We start from the raw sequence: 14,194 nt of genomic DNA, 5'->3' as shown, positions 1-14,194 counted from the left end.
TAGTACCAAATGGCACAAGACTATGGTGTCACAACATCACAGGTCAAACCTCAGACTCACCACTACCTTCCTTAACATTTCTGTAGCCTCTCTGCTGTCGAACACACAATTTTGTACATCACTAGTACTTGAGCCAGATTCTCAGGCTCATTATACATCATTTACATCCCTCCTGCTTCATCAAGGGGCTGTAAAGCTAACTTAATCGGGCCACTGAAGATTCTCCCGGACTGGGGGGAGAACCCCAAGTGGCATAGAGCTGAGGATGCTTAGGACTGTGTTTGCCGTTGTTGTTCCTGCTTCCCCGAAGTACTATCATGTAAATGATCGCTCTTGGTGTAAATGACCAATATATGATTTCCGCTTCTGTTGTGAATAAAATTTCAGCTATGGGACTAGAATTGCTCACACATATTTGTGTGTGAATAAAACTCTGCTCACACAAATCTTGGTGAAAAGGGCAGAAATGTAGCAAATCAAAACTAAGCTTCTAAATTATCAAAATGTTCATGCAGAATTTTCACACTATTATTTCAGTTCTAGAAACAAGTATTTTAAGCCTAAGACTGTGTGTGTACTGTAAACCTCTGACTAGGGATAACATACTGATAGCCTCACTTTGATGCAAGAACTCAAATATTAGCAAAACAAATAATACTTAGACTGACATAGGGCTTTCATATTTCTCAAAGAGCTGATCAAACACTGGCTAATAAATATATTTCCCTAAGTAAAACTGGGTCATTCTTATGTCAGACCAAAAATTAAATGAATATAACACTAACATACTTCCAGCCAACAAAGAGGAGTGTGAACTGTGCAGGAAAAATATGCTACAAGCCTTGGTTTGATTCAAAAGAGGAACTAAAATGTGAACAAGAGAGAGTTTCTCTTGGAAAGATAGGATATGCTTAAGCTAAACCATATATAAAAAAATTAAACAGAATGGTTCCCAAAATAGCTACAGAAGGAAATAAATGTACTAGGCAACTGCCTGCCAGGGTAAGACACCAAGAGACAGAAGCTAAGATTAGAAAAAATTTTTAATATTTATATTTATTTATTGTAAGCTGAAACTGAAATTCTCTTTTCTCATATCTACTATGTAATTAATTCATTGATTTGTCATTTTGTGAATAATACAGCCATCCCAAACCCATGCTAATCAAACTCTTTCATGACAAACACTATATCATTCTGTATTCCATGCACATACCAATAAGCTAGGTTATATATCTTGTCATTAAAAAACTGTTAGGATAACATTCAGGGTTGCAAGGTTAAGCATCTAAAAGTCAGGAAAAGCCAAAGTTAAGATTGCACACACAACCTTAGCTCTTCCCTTTGGTATGTACACATTATAATGCAGTCCTCAATTACCTATTCGCACAGGATTCCTAAGTACAGAACTTCTACAACATTAGATATTCATCTGTAAAATCTACTGTTGAGTACTATTCTGTGTATGCTTGTAGCGTGGTGGTCATCCCACTCCAACCCTGAAGTGATTAAAGCAGCTTTGGAGAGGGCTGTGGCTGGAAATAAGGGGATTAAGAACAGCTGTGAAAGCTGACTGATTAGCTGACCACAGGTGTGGCCAGCTCAATCAGGGCCCAGCTGGCCCTTATAAGAGGGCTGTGGGCCAGAAGCAGAGGCATCTCACTCAAGCCCTGGAGGGGAAAGGTTAACTGTCTAGGAGCAAGGTGTTTGAAGCTGGCGCGTTCTAGCCTGGTAAACCCCCAGGCTGCAAGCCTTGGTAAAGGCCTAGAAAGGTCCTGGGAATAGGCAGAGACAGTTGGTCCCTTACCAACTACGAGAGGCCATGACACTGCCGTCTGCCCTAGTGAGTGGGGGCTAGAAGGTGACTGGCAGTAGCCACTGAGGCAATGTGGATTTAGAGGGTTGGGGGTTCCCCAGAGTTTGGGGATACTGCTGGGGCAGAACCCTGAGCTAAAGGGGCACTGGGGTCTGGGAGGGACATGGGGCCAATGGCAGGTGAGACACTGGCCAGCGGAGGGTGCTCCAAGGCTGGAAAGAGCTAATTCCCAGGCAACTAGCAGGAGGCGCCATGCCAGTGAGTGATTGCCTTGCTACAATGCCAGATAAGCAGAACCAAGAATATTTATATACAATATGCATAGTGAATGAAGCAAAGGTTGCTTTACCACTCGTTAGGAAGATAGCCATTTTAAAATCATGCTAATTATGTAATTAAGGTGCTTTCATTCAGGAGATCAAAGCAATTGTTACAAGCAATCTAATTTCAATTCCTGGCTCTGCTGCTGATTTCCTATGTGACCGTGACCAACTCACTTAATCTCTCTGTGCCTCAGTTCCTTGCCTATAAAACAGGGATAACTGTCCTTGTTTCTGCTTGCATTTTGTCTGCCTTGTCTATGTAGATTGCTCTTCAGAGCAGCAACAGTCTTTTACTATGTGTTTGTACAATGGTTAGCACAATGGGGCCCTGACTCCCATTTGGGCTTCCAGCCACTACTATAATTGAATAATAAAGTTACTAAGAATGCCAAATATTGTTAGAACTTCCTTTTTCCCCTTTCATAATACTGACAAAAACACAGAATATTTGAGCCAGAGTATCAAGAATAGTGGGGTCTCCCGTATCTCAAGATTAGGTCTTCTTTAGAAAGAGGATTGAGAACTTGTAAGAGAAAAAGAGGTAGGTGGTGTGGGAAAGAGTCTTGTAATCTATAACAGTAGCCTATAGAAAATCTGAATAAATGGTTTCTATTTACAGTCACTTAAGAAAAAAAATAATAAAGGACAAAGACTGGCCTGACTGTGACTGCCATGAGTAGTTTCTACATAATCATGACAGTCTCTTGATCCCAAAGAGACTCCTCAACCTTTATGAAGACCTAGGGTGCCTACTTTACTCTTAGTGCCCTTGGAGAAATTCTACCTATTTCCTAGCTTGAAACCCATCGCTTTTTCTATTCTGGGGCCTACAAGGTAGCACATGTGCTAATTCACAGCAATGGCCCTTTGAAGTGTCATTGATATTCAAAACTTGTGGAGCCTTCTGAATCAAAAAAGAATCATCAAACACCACACGGATCCCTCTACAAATCAACTTGCTCTGGTGAAACAGCTACTCGCTTCAGCATGCTAATGTCAGCCTGCCTCAGGGAAAAGGAGCATTGCAAAGGAAAATAAAATCCTCAGCATGGAGCCCTGGCAAAGAAAAACAGTGAGATATTTAAACCAATCCATTTCTTTTTAAATACTTGGGTGTTCTTCATAGAGGGAATTTCTATCCCCCCCACCCCACCCCCAGAAGCGTCCAAAGTGTTACTCACATTATTTACAGAGCTTTGATGTGTGCCTCCAAAGTTTTAGTTCAGCTTTTAGGAATGTGAGGGTCAAATCATTTTCCCTTTCTGATGAAAGCAGACTATGAATCTAATACCACAGTTTATTCAAAACAAGGAAATACAGAGGCACTTTCCACTAGTAATGCATAGCAGTAAACAGTTGAAACCATCATAATCAGAGGGTATACTTAGCCTGGTACAACAATGGAGAGACATTCCCTCTCTGATTTTGAGCATGCTCAGCACTGTGGAGATAGGTGGCAGGTTTGCCTTTGAAAGTCTGGAAAAGAGATTCCTTAAAATATAAACTCAGGATCATCACTTCACAAAAAGGAACAGGAAGCTGGAAAAAATTAGCAAAGGGGGGAAAAAAAATCTAGCATCTCTCCACGGAAGAGAGTGATGCCAGATAGATGTTAGAGGGCTGCTCTTCACAGAAAATGTTCTCTGTATGTAAGCCAAATCTATGTAGGTCTCTGAACATGTTTTCTATGCATTGCTGTGAGTGTCGATGTGATGGATTCTCCTGCAGGTAACAGTAATTGCTAAAGTGCAACTCTATGAAATGTATGCTCAAACCCCACTGCATCTTAATTTATGTAATGGTTTTAAGCAATTTACAAAATGCGAGTTATGTTTCATTGGCTGGTACCCTAGATATTTTTTCCCCTTAATTTCAGCAGTCACTCAAGTACGGTGTATTTCACTGATCAAACTTCAGTGTATAGGAGAACAATTTTAATGGCCCATTTAGTACCCATTTGTAATAGCACTGTTAGTCATTTAAAACTTAGAGGTCAGACCACCCAGTAGAGCAGTAGCAACAGCAGCAACTAATGGTTACAGGAGACCTAAGCCCAGAAGTGATCTCGGGACTCCAAATCCCTGAGCAGTAGAATCTGGACAAGGGCAGCGATGGGCAAACCTCAAAAGCTTTGGCGTTCAAGTTTGATTTGAGTGAACCATTTCAGGTGAGTTTGCAAAACTGGGCTAGAAATCTAGGGCTTGATCCTATTTCACATGCTCCTTGCACTGGTAAATGACACCAATCATAACTGGCTCTCTGAAACAAACTGTCTCTGATTGCAAGTTAATGATACACAGGCACTTTGCTTGCTACAGCCTTCCAATCCTCTAATGCCTCCCCCTAAGAACTCTCCATAGAAGAGGAACAATCCTACCTGTTAAGGATCCCTATATTGGTACACTGAGCACCCTCAATACCCACTGAAGTCAATGGGAATTGACAGAGTTCATCATGTTGCAGATTGGGCTCTTAATGAGAGTGATCTTCCATGCAGTATATTGGAATTTCTCATCCCAATCCTACCCAAACCCCAGAAGTAAAAAGGTGCACAAAAACATGGAAAATATATTAACTAAATATTTCTGAACCTTAAAAATAAGTTTTATTTCAAGTTTGGTTCCACAAATAAGCAATAGCTGGAAGGAGGGGTTGGGAGGGTCATTTCTCTGCTCACCTGACCTTAATCTAGATATGAGATCATTGAAATTACTAATGAACGACACTACCAGTTGTACACAGCACTTTCTCCTATGTCTACTTTTCAGCTGTAACCCAATGTATTGGAGCTAGCTGACTAGAGAAAAGAGGAGGATTGGAAAGAGCGATGAGGTAGGGTTTTTGCCTTTGGAGTGACAGAGCAAGTCCTTAAGATGAATGCCATGATTAACCTTTTCCCTTCCTCCCTACACTGCAAGTTTGTGCTGCATCAAACAGGCATTTCCTCAGATATCCTTGCATGATAAGAAAGGGATCAGCTGCACATCTCTGTGGCTTAAGAGGGATTAGTTTGTCTGGTTCAGGGTTTTGTTCAGGCACCCATCACTGCAGTATCTGAGCACCAATCTGGTTAATAACTCAGCACAATGATATAAATGCTGAAAACATATTCCAGATATAAAAGATAAACAACAAGATGGTCCATACTCCAGAGATTGTATGCCTTACAGGTATTATTAAACCTATTTCCCCATCACCTCTAATCATCATCTCTCTTTTGTGGGTTTAGTATCTCCTATTAGTGATCGCATGAGTCAATGTTTTCAAACTAAAGCTAGACACGTAACTAATGTGGGCTGATTTATACAGGTTTTGAAGATACTCGGTACATATTTACGTAGGTGCATAAATATGGGTTTAGGTGCCAAACCTTAGGGACAGAAATTTGAAAACTTTGGCTTCAATATTTTTTTATTTCTGCTGGAGGAGATGAAAGTGGGGAACCAGTTTCTACTTATGCAATTTATTACTCCTTTGTTTGGTTTCAAGATTATATATCTTAATATGATGATTTTTTGTTTATTAGGAGAAAGATATTTGTATTGAAGAGACACCCGTCTCTCGTGTTAAAAATCAAGGTCCAGTGACCAAAGCATATTAGTGAATCAGGCCCCCATGAATGCATTTTTCCCCTGCTTATGTTACTAACACAGCAGAGAAAATAGACATTTTTCTCAAATTATTATTTTACCAAGGCTCTACTATAATACTTAAGTGTTTGCAGGATCAGGGTCTTCAACACTAACATGTTCATGACCCTTTTTATATTTTCTGAAAAACTTGAGCACTTGATCTTCAAATGTGCTACTACTCTTCAAATACTCAACAGTTCAAAGGCAAAGCTCCTTCAGCTCCCATATAAGTCAGCCCACTTAAGTATCTTAAAGAAGTTTAGAAATACTGGTCCATGTTTTCTGCTGTCACCAAAAGGATACCTGACTTTTAGTTTGAATGCTCAATTGCTGAAAAGCTAGTTTTAAACGTACATTCTATTGGAAAATTTGAAGTTTGTACTAACCAACACACTAATTACAATGAAAAATACATCTTAGAAATTCTTTCAGGATTAATAGTCTAAGGTTTCATTTGTAACTTAAGCTGGGTGAATAGTTGTTAGAAAATTTATTTATTTTTCCCCATTATTATTCTTGAATTGTTCAGGTAGAGACAGTTATTTATTACTACTACAATGAGTTCAGTGGTCCCAACAGAGATTGGGGCCCCATTATAACAGGTGCTGTACATATACAGTGAAAGATGCTGAAGTAATCAGATTTATTCTGTATTCAAACTTTTTGAGAATTTCTTCAATGAATAATCCTTGGGTGGCAATGAGCTCTGCATGGGTCCAGGGTCTGCCCACATGGAGCTCATTTCAGGAACAGAGCTATAGTCTGTGATTTGAGTGATCTGCAAATTTCAGTGAGCAATGATCCTAAGCACATGGGGTGAAACCCTTGCCAAGTTGAAGTCAATAGGTGTTTTGCCATTGACTCCACTGGGCCAGGATTTCAGTGGCAAGACACCCATTGACTTTAAAGGGGCCAGGACTTAACCCAGGAAGTAGCCCATTGAAGACAATGGACTTTTGACCAGGTCCCTAATAAGAGAGCAAACAGCAGACCACTAACCTTATGAAACTTTGAATTCATTCACAAAAGAAAAAGAAAAATGTACTGAATAAGTATTCACTGCAAATGATATGTCCAGCTATAATTACACAAAATCTAAGAATTATTTAAACCTAAAATTATTTTTGGAGTATACTTTTCAATATTTATGCTGGTGCTTGTGGTGCATCTCTCTGTTTAGATAATTAAGAGATTAGTCCATTTTACAATTGTTATGGAGTAATTTTCTAGTTAATTTAACATTCAGGTTCTCGGCCACTAGCACAAGGAGGCAATTAGGGGGGTCCCAATCCAGCAAAGGTTTATCTTCTTGTTTAACTTTAAGTCCCTTGAATACGCCAACTGGACTTCTCCTCCATGGGAATATTCACCATTTTAGCCATCAATAACATGGGGATATTATTAGTATGCTATCTCACAGGAGAGTTGTGAAGGTAAATCTATTAATATTTGTGAAACATTCAGATGATAGTTAAAGGTACTGTAGAAGAGTGCATCAGGAAATTAATAATTTCATGTTTAGTGCAAGATTTGATAAGTAAGCCATTGGGCAACACATTGAACAATCAGGCTTAGATGAAATAGTTGCCTCAGTCCCTGAGCACCATCCATCCTGTCTGTAGAGTAAGGCAGGGGCTCTGTGAGAAAAAGCAATTTGTAATTAAAGACTGGTGTAATGCATACACACAAGGGGACTGAATTAAGATTGCATGGGCAACCTTAAATCTGGCACTTCCTAACTTCTGAGTGATAGACTTTGTAACTTAATACTGTTTTAATGTAATTTTTTTTCTGCGCAGCATAATAGGGAGTAACATTCATGCTGGTGGAACTAATATATTTGCAGTAAACAGCTCTGCAGTTATCAAACTCTCCAGCTTTAGTTAACTGCAAAAGACATTTATTATTTCATATTCCACCACCATGAACAATATGTATTAAATTTCCATCTTGTGCAGTGCCTGCATTGTTTTGTACTTGTTTCGCAAGCTCATAGTGTGGAGGGACCTGGGATTAGCCTGTACCATCCAACCTTTGGAATCATACTAAACATCTTGTTAACTGCAGAATCTAAAGACTCTGCCAAATTTCCATCTATGAAAAAACCCAGCACCCAAAATTATTTCCTCCTCCACCCCCATTTTGAAAATGTTGCTCCATGCCACTGTATATACATCAAGATCTAAACTCTGCTTCAGTCCCAGGAAATGAGGGGCTGTAGAATAGCTCCCTTACTCATTGAGGAACCACAAGATAAAGGCTGCAGAAATTGCAACATCACCTCAGTGCTAAATCCCATATTGAACATGCATTGTCAGTCTCATAAATGTACCCCATAAAATCAATTACAGCATGTCACAAGTATTTAGTTTTTCTCCTGACACCCCCCCCCCCAACCTGTACATCTTTTGAAATAAGAGCCTTTTCGGTCCATTTTAGCCAAACTTAAGAATAATGGATTTTGCCTTTTAAGACACTTAAATCAGTTTTTAATCTTTTTTTTTTGATGGTGCAGGGCTGGCCATCATTAATGATTATTTGATTATTTTTCATACTCTCTTCTATACCATTGCAAATACCAAATCAGCAATTCCAGCCCTTGATGCCTACATCTCAGAGGATTTACAATAAGAAATTACCATTACATGCACAGTGAGACAATTTTTGGCCAATGATTACAAAATTTGTCAAGTGATCCTATACCAGTGGCATAAAAAAAAAAAGGTGAACATGACTAGTTTCTATCTTTGCAATGGCTGCTGTGAGATTTATTGTGCCTCTTTACCCAGGAGTCAGATACTTATGTGCACATAGGCCAGAAAAACTCCAGGAAAGCACCTGTTGCATAAGCACACTAACAGGACATATCTTCATGGAAGAACACAGAAGGCAGAGAATCTGTGTCTTCCCCGCTCCCCTCCCCCCAAAAAGGAATCATAAATCTTAACCTAGGTGACTGCCACATTGGATATTTCAGGCAGCTTTTTCAACCTTGGAGGTTTGGGCAACCTGCCAGTAATGAAGATGTATTAATGCTTAATGCAGCTTAATGTAATAGGTGTCATGTTCATAATTTACAGAAGCTCTTTCTAAAACATTAAATTCATTTATACTCCTTAAAAGCTACTCAATCCTGAGGGCTAAGTTAGTTCAGTTGGTGGGAGGAGGTTCTTTTTTAGGATCAAATGATATATAAATTGTTAACATATCCAAATTCATCCATTAGTGCATGTGAAAGCAATAAATGTGCCAAAGTAGCAATAACATGAGCGAGGAAAGTCATTGTGGTCATTAGGGCTGAAAAGGTTTCATTTATGGTCCTAGCGAAGAGAATGAAGGCTATAAAGTAAACCTCGGGAGCTCTGGTGACCAGAAGAATTGCTACATTATATTAAAATAAAAACACATTTTCAGTTTTATAAATGGCTATGCATAGTACCATCCATTTTATTATCCTAGTTGTTCCTACACTCCCATTTGTGGCCGGCATGTTGAATTTAGAAGGGAAGCCAGGACATGGACCAAAGATACTGGTGTCTCTAAGTTCACCACTGATTGCATGAACCTCTCATTGACACCCCTTGGACAGTCATGCTGTAGTGAAGTTATCTTTACCAAGAGGAAACATGCAAGAGTAACAATTTGGGAGATTGTAAACATTGGCACATATGATGTTGGGACTGTAGAACTAAGCAGTGAAGATTTTCCATTGTCTGCAGCTCTGAATAAATTGAGATAGGTCAACCTATCATTGTCCAGACTGACCTGCAACTAACCACTACATTATGTTCCTGTCATGCATCTTGACATCTCGTAGCCTGACTTTTTGGAATCGAATGCACATAGCTATGTGTGTGATAATATGGATATTGAATCTGAACTGCTGTGATTAAAAAAAGACGCTTAAACATTCTCAAATTAAGCTTGTTGGGGGTAGGGCCATCTTTTTATTATATATGTGCGCAGTCTCTAGTACACTGGGGCCCCTATCCCTTGAGTAGGACCACTAGGTGCTACATTAATAATAATAGTGCTGTGTTAAAGAAGCTAATCAGCTAATCTTTATCCCTCTTCATGATTATTTCTATTGGGCTAAATCCTGAAGTCCATATTGGGCTGACATTTTCACTAAAGATTATAGGAGCTTTCTCCTATAGTCCTAACCACATTCTCATTGAAGTCTATGGGAATTTCGCATTTTAGTTTATTAGAAGCAGGCTTCACATAAGGAGTTCAGATAATTAGGCCCTTGGGGGGGATCAGGAATTCTAAAGATTTCACATATGGTAAGGTAGGCAAAGTATTACCTTGTGTTGATGTATTTGTAAGACACGTTTTATTATGGAACATGCTTAACATTTAAGTTTTTATAAAATGGTGCTTTCAAAACAAAGGGCCAGATTTGCTCTCTGTTACAGCATAACCCCAATGATACTGCACTGACTTCAGATGAGTTAATCCACAGTATGGCGGAGAGTAGAATTTGGCTCAAAGTATTCAAATTCTAAAAATCTAGGGTGCAGAACAGCACTGCCAACAGCCTAGTGCCCATCCCTAAAGGGAAGATCAGAGTGAGAGATTATTGCCATTCAGGCACTGAGTCATGAGTCAAACAATACACCATGCTCTCAGGAATAAAGCATCGGCCTTACATCTTTGGCACATTGCTGGAGTGGCTCATCAGTGAGTCTCACCACAACAGAAACCTGATACAGAATGGTTCCCTTTTGCATTCAACTTCTTTGTCAGGCATCCACATTGCCCTGCCTGCCAGGTTAAATGTCTTTTAACAGATCAGTATGTGTGTGTGCACGCGTGTTATATGTATATTCCAGAGCTGTAGCCAAAACAATGATACCACACTATGAGATCAGAGAGCAAGTGTATCTAACAATCTGTAATTAAGTCATGTCATGTAGCCAGATTTGACTTGGAGAAAAATGCCTACAGTAATTGCATTTAGTTCATCTTGTAGCATGCTCCCAATCATAACCGCTAATTCAATTGTACGTTCATTCTGCCAGCTCATTGCCATTAAGCACACATTTAATTACTTCAATAAAGGATTAATATGCAGCACACAAAAGAAAGGACATTGCACTGTGCCAAAGCACACAGCTGCCCTACCATTTAGTGGAGAGATAAAGAAAGAATATCATTGGGCAGCATAATCCTGTTAGAAATACATCATTATTAGATGAACATTCGGGACTTTTATTTTCATGCTTGTTATTCACCACTCAGTGTGCATATATTTCCTTGGCACCAGAAAGAGCCGTAATGTGCAACTGACAGCTCTGCCATTGTTGTCTCAATAATAACACGGCCACCCCCTCCTCCTTATCCCCCCTCATTAGTCCCCTCCATGCTTGTAAGGTTGCTCTTATCTCGTCTCCAGGCGAGGGCTTACAGCAGCTACATTACAACATCCTAAGATAAGGGGCCCTGCTTGACATTATTCCTGTCTGTGCTGCAAACAACTGACAAGCATGGCAAGTATTAAAAAAAAAAAAAAACAAAAAAACAAAAAACAAAAAAAACAACAAAGACTGCTCCCCCCTTACCCCCCTCCAACCTCAAAAGACAGCCCATCAATTCTCCAGGATGTACACAATCATTATTGTAGGGAAAATAAAGGCCAGTGTCAATTGTGCAGTGTTATAAAGCAGTCCCTCAAATTAAAACCATGTACCTAACTGCATCTGATGGCAGAAGATATTTAGCAGTGATATTTTACGGAAAGGCAATGAAAAGCAATAACTGCTTTATTTAATGTATCTGTTCAATCCAGCTGCCTTGGATGGGCCTTAATAGAAGATGTCGATCAATGTCAGAGCCTTTGAAATAACTGCAGCAGACTGCAATAAACATGAAGGAAAGATAACTAAAGCTACTGATCAGCCTCTTGTTACCTTCCTGCACCCGGAGATTTGTCATTTGTTTGTACTGCTTATAATAGCTGGGGTTGATTATCATGCGAGTGTGGAGTTCTGCGTGGTGGGAGGGAGGAATGAAGGAAGTAGTACAGAAGGAGAGGAACAAATTGCAGAAAGTTCATACCAGGAATTCAGAGGCTGAATCTCTATAAAACATAGATTTGTTCTCTTGCTGGCTCACTTGGTGGACTGCTAACATTTATCTCACTTTCCTTGCTCACAGTTCGGTGGCCTTCACTGGGAGGAATTAAAGAAAGAAAGCATACAAGATAACCAGCTGCTGTACCATCCACTGCTAACCTGTGCTGAGTGCCAACACTGATCTTTTACTAAGAGAACCCTGAGCAATATTAACGGAGACCCATGTATAGTTGCAGAGACATTGATAGTATTATGGCAAGGTTGCAGGTGCTAAACACAGCAAGATCAAGGAGTGGCTTTGTGTGACTTATTGTTAAATTAGTCCAACCCAGCATCTATCAGTCAGTGGCAGAGAGAAACCTGAGACAGAATTTAATCATCATTGAAAAGAAATTCACGTTAGTGAAGCATGTCATACTATCCTGAACAAGATCATATTTTCTTTGGGATGTAGCGGTTTAGCATTGTAGAAGTCCTGATGTAGCCTAAAGTTTCATGATTGTCTCTATGCTGCCCACCATGGGAATTCAGATTTTCATGGCCACCAAAGGGAGATGAGTCAGATGTTATCAGTCCAAAAGCACAAGCCCAACCATTTAAGTGAAAGGGGAATCTCCAATAGCTATTAACAGTATAGGGCATATGCAAGGTAGGTGAGCACTTTCGATAATATTCAGTATAAGCCAGTTCCAAGCAGTATTTAGGAGCAGAAAATCAGGGGAAATGGACTGCAGAGAGACAGTAGTTTTGAAGCACAATGAAGAAGAGAATTACTGATTTAGAGATGACCTGATCAACTCACTTCCAATAGGTTTGAATGAATCTTTAATATGAGCTTTGGTTATCTAGTTTGCTATGCAGTATCTGGAAACTTTGCACTGAGTGTTTGCTGTAGCAAAGCTTTAGCTCAATTTAGTGTTTGCATTTCTGTCAGCTAATTAATATTTGAACTAATTGTTGAATATAGTTACAGTTGGGGTCTCTAGAAATCTGTAGGAAATTCTAGCAAAATCTGAACATTTCCCACATATACACCCTCCCCCCCCAAAAAAAATATTAGCACTGCATGCTTTAAAAAATAGTCTGTTTGATCATGGATTTGGCAGACATATTTGTGAGACATGTACTGATTCTCTCTGACAAAAACTACTATTCTCTATGGCTGTCTTGTCTACCAGATGATAAATTATGAGTCTCATTTTATCTCATTTTTTATATTACAGTAGCACATCATCACAGTGTTTTTCTACCTTGGTGCACACTACTTGTGGAGCATATTATAAAGAGATATTTTATTTTATTTTTTTAAATGCAGCCTTGTGTACGTGAACATTTTTAGAAAGTTTTCACTTATTTCAGACTGGAATCAGAGGTTTCAAATTTAGTTTCATACATACAGTTGCCAGCTCTTTTCTCTGCGCATGTACAGCACCCAGCACAAAACGGTCCCTAACCTGGAAGACTCGGTCAGAATCAGGGCTCTATTGCGCTAGGCAATATACACACATATAACAAATAGATAGTTTCAGCCATAGAGAACTCACAGTCTAAGGCTACAGCTACACTATGAACTAGGGGTGTAATTCCCAGCTCCTGTCCACATACTCGCACTAGCTTGATGAGAGTTAGCACACGTATAAATAGTAGTGTATCCATGGTAGTATGGGCAGTAGCAGCACATCTTAGCTGTTCTAAGGACAAACCCACCAGAACCCCAGGGGTTCATGGCTGCTATCCATGCTACCGCAACTATACTACTATTTATACTCACACTAGCTGTCATTGAGTATGTGTATATGAGCTGAGAATCACACTCCTAGCTCATAGTGTAGACGGAGCATCTGGCACTGCTGCAATAAAAATATAGAATTATATTAATGCAATTTAAAATGTGTGTGCAAATGCCCTCTGTGTGAGCAAATACACACACATAGACATTTAGCCAACAGGGCAAGATTGTAGTACATTTACTCTGAAAAGCATCTTACTCTAGAGCGGTTCCATTGGCTTCAGTGGAACAGCTTGTGGAATATTATTAATTATTTGTGTTATCATAGTACCAGGGATCCCAATGTACTAGGCGATAAGGCATCAATCTCCAAGAATAAGGATATCAGAAACTGGCCCACAATATTTAGACAACTGGGCAAAAGGCTTTCTTCTTTGCAGTTTGGTCACCAAATAAACACTGACAGAACTAAATCTAAATGGATTTCAACTGGTTATGGGTAAACTTTTAAAGGTTTGGCTTGGTTCAGCATCCAAATGTTGGCCTAGGAAATTCCAATTGTTAAGGAGTTGTTCTTAGATGATTTCATGGTTTAAACAGTTCAGTAGATCTCCTTT

The 14,194-nt window shown here is 39.4% G+C and overlaps 1 long non-coding RNA gene across 1 annotated transcript; it reads left to right on the top strand.

Moving 5' to 3' along the window:
- Positions 1-4,181: 4,181 nt before the first annotated feature.
- LOC122459787 lies at positions 4,182-13,568 on the top strand. The gene is made up of 3 exons (XR_006280706.1): positions 4,182-4,306; positions 4,908-4,971; positions 11,931-13,568. It is a non-coding gene; the product is annotated as an uncharacterized LOC122459787 (long non-coding RNA).
- The last annotated feature ends 626 nt before the right edge of the window (positions 13,569-14,194 follow it).

This window comes from Dermochelys coriacea, chromosome 4 (assembly GCF_009764565.3).
Source record: "Dermochelys coriacea isolate rDerCor1 chromosome 4, rDerCor1.pri.v4, whole genome shotgun sequence".
In the NCBI taxonomy this organism is placed as follows: Eukaryota; Metazoa; Chordata; order Testudines; family Dermochelyidae; genus Dermochelys; species Dermochelys coriacea.
Note: the sequence above shows the minus strand (reverse complement) of the source record. Positions and strands in the feature narration are given on the sequence as shown.